This window comes from Drosophila willistoni, unplaced genomic scaffold (genome assembly GCF_018902025.1).
Source record: "Drosophila willistoni isolate 14030-0811.24 unplaced genomic scaffold, UCI_dwil_1.1 Seg705, whole genome shotgun sequence".
Taxonomy (NCBI): domain Eukaryota; kingdom Metazoa; phylum Arthropoda; class Insecta; order Diptera; family Drosophilidae; genus Drosophila; species Drosophila willistoni.
In genome coordinates, this window is record NW_025814613.1 from 26119 (window position 1) to 29882 (window position 3764).

Here is a 3764-nt window from a genome sequence, read left to right on the forward strand (position 1 = left end):
TGTATCTGGTGCGTTATTTACACCGTTGGATTGTTTTGCTGCCGGTTTGTTGTGTGGATATTATTATGATTTATAATATTCCTCACATTATATATACATATATATAACTTTTTTTTCACCCATTTAAACATGAAGAGTAGGAATCTCTTAAAGTACATTCATTGCGTCACTAAAGAAATGACGATACATTTGGCTACCTAAAAAAAAAAAGAGGATAGAAATGGACTTATTATTATATGAAATACTCTCCCATTTAATAATAGTACATCAGCAATTTAAAAGAAATCGAATCATCAGCAAAGGATAAGCTTCAGTGGGTCGCAGTATGGCAGCTGCTCAACCACTTACAACACCTTGCCTGTTACAAAAGTCGTTTACAATTGATTCTAGGCTTTGTCATTGTATTAAATAATGTTTTAATAAGTAACTAGCGCGGCATCAGGTGATCGAAGATCCTCCCAATTTACTATGTTACAAATAACATTGGCATCACATCCATTGTCGTTTATAAAATAAACTTTTAATGGTTTAGAAGCCATACAATGCAAATTGCCCCTTATTTATCATTGCAGTCCAGCACGGATACGACCTTAGAGGCGTTCAGGCATAATCCAACGGACGTAGCGTCATACCACTGTTCGCTCGAACAAGTATCGTGCCATTGGTCCGTACCTGCGGTTCCTCTCGTACTACGCAGGAATGCTGTCGCAACAACGTTTTGTCATTAGTAGGGTAAAACTAACCTGTCTCACGACGGTCTAAACCCAGCTCACGTTCCCTTGCATGGGTGAACAATCCAACGCTTGGTGAATTTTGCTTCACAATGATAGGAAGAGCCGACATCGAAGGATCAAAAAGCGACGTCGCTATGAACGCTTGGCCGCCACAAGCCAGTTATCCCTATGGTAACTTTTCTGACACCTCTTGTTAAAAACTCTTTAAACCAAAAGGATCGATAGGCCGAGCTTTTGCTGTCCCTGTGTGTACTGAACACCGAGATCAAGTCAGCATTTGCTCTTTTGCTCTATGTGTGGTTTCTGTCCGCACTGAGCTGGCCTTGGGACACCTCCGTTATTATTTGAGAGATGTACCGCCCCAGTCAAACTCCCTACCTGGCAATGTCCTTGAATTGGATCATACCTGAGTAATTGGAGTTATACCAAATATTTCAAATTAAAAATACATAAATGCACTCTCTCATTAAAGAATTTGTTTGCGATTATATAACAAACTCGTGATACTTTGATCAAGAAGTTGCATCAAAACCCAATACCATAAGATATAATAAATATATCCGTATAATGGCTAGGAAATGATACACGTTCCATTTAATCAAGTAAGTAAGGAAACAATAAGAGTAGTGGTATTTCATTGGCGATATCAAACACAAGGAATAATATCTCCCACTTATTCTACACCTCTTATGTCTCCTTACACTGCCAGATTAGAGTCAAGCTCAAAAGGGTCTTCTTTCCCCGCTAATTATTCCAAGCCCGTTCCCTTGACTGTGGTTTCGCTAGATAGTAGATAGGGACAGTAGGAATCTCGTTAATCCATTCATGCGCGTCACTAATTAGATGACGAGGCATTTGTCTATTTTTTTTTTTTTTTTTTTTTGATCGCAGAGGAGGAAATCTTCGAAAGATACGGTCACCTTACTACGGGTGAATTGCCGCATGCACGATTCACTGCATCATCAGAACTATAAAGTTCCACAGCGCCTACGTACTAAACCTCTTCTTTTAGCCATGCGATGTTTGTGCCTTCTTTTAGATGTCAAGCTGAGGCAGCAAGCGCCTTTGGTTAATTTGTTTGTAACCCCAAGATTAGAATGTGGCAAATCATATTCATTTATGTTGGATTTTGCTCCAACTTAAAAGTGTACTCAAATTTTCAGTAGGCGGACGTAATCCTAGACCATATTCCAACGTTATCTAATATTCGTCAGGATTAGACCTTCAGAATACCGCCGCTCGAATCTGTTACTAACTAGACAATGGCCTAGATAGCATCCAGAGGACACCACGAGGAGGTTTCGAGTCGACTTGACCTGGATCCGGACTTACGAAGTATAGCATTTCTGCGTTGACCTTCTGCGTTCACCAGGACCCTGTCCTTCCGATACCTCTCGACGGCTTCTTTATGGTCGTTCCTGTTGCCAGGATGAGCACGAGGCCCATATTTAATAACAAACGGATACTCAACAGGTTACGGAATTGGAACCGTATTCCCTTTCGTTCAAAATTATTCAAGTGTTTTATTATTTATTATTTCATTTGACATTTTTAAAACTTGAAAATTTTCGGCTTTCGCCTTGAACTTAGGACCGACTAACTCGTGATCAACCACTGTTCACAGGAAACCCTTCTCCACTTCAGTCCTCCAAGGTCTCATTCGATTATTTGCTACTACCACCAAGATCTGTACCAATGGCGGCTCCATGCAGGCTTACGCCAAACACTTCTAAGCACACCATTGTACCTTCCTAAACCACTAAAGTTTCAAAATTTATATTATAAATAATATAAATCATCTACTTTAGCGGTAATGTATAGGTATACAACTTAAGCGTCATCCATTTTAAGGGCTAGTTGCTCCGGCAGGTGAGTTGTTACACACTCCTTAGCGGATTTCGACTTCCATGATCACCGTCCTGCTGTTTTAAGCAACCAACGCCTTTCATGGTTTCTGTATGAGTTGTTAATTTGGGCACCGTAACATTACGTTTGGTTCATCCCACAGCGCCAGTTCTGCTTACCAAAAGTGGCCCACTGGGCACAATATATCATAACCTTAAACTTCATATCAAGAAAGTTAAGGTTCTTACCCATTTAAAAGTTTGAGAATAAGTTAAGATCGTTTCGACCTTAAGGCCTCTAATCATTCGCTTTACCAGATAAGATTATTTTATATAACATTTAAATGCACCAGCTATCCTGAGGAAACTTCGAAAGGAACCAGCTACTAGATGGTTCGATTGGTCTTTCGCCCCTATACTCAATTCTGACAATCGATTTTCACGTCAGAACTGTTTCGGTCTTCCATCAGGGTTTCCCCTGACTTCAACCTGATCAAGTATAGTTCACCATCTTTCGGGTCACAGCATATATGCTCAAGGTACGTTCCAGTTAGAGGTATAAATAATATAAATATCATTATACATAACTATATAGAACGCCCGGGATTGTGTTAATTATCTATAAATAGTTAAAAAACGAATCCCATTATTAGTCAAGTTAATTATGCTATTAGGTTTATATCCCAATAACTTGCACATATGTTAGACTCCTTGGTCCGTGTTTCAAGACGGGTCCGAAGGTATCCTGAATCTTTCGCATTGTTAATCATACAAGTGCATATAATAACACAGAAAATCAATGATAATCATGCTATTATATAATTCCGAAAAATTAACGCACTGTATTCATATAAATCTATCAACACTTTATCAAATTAATGACATTTATTCTATGTTAAAATGCAAGCAAAATAATTTAAATAAACTATAAGTATATTTAATGATAAATTTGGTTTATGTTAATAGATTACAATGTCCTTATATGGAAAAAATGCACACTATTATTATAATATTATTAAAATATTAAAAACTCTAATGATGAATTTTCCATAATGGATATTCAGGTTCATCGGGCTTAACCTCTAAGCAGTTTCACGTACTATTTAACTCTCTATTCAGAGTTCTTTTCAACTTTCCCTCACGGTAATTGTTTTACTATCGTCTCATGGTATATTTAGTTTTAGAG

General features: G+C 38.0%; 1 pseudogene; it reads right to left on the reverse strand.

Moving 5' to 3' along the window:
- Positions 1 to 285: 285 nt before the first annotated feature.
- Positions 286 to 3764, reverse strand: LOC124461862 (annotated as a pseudogene; the record flags this gene model as incomplete).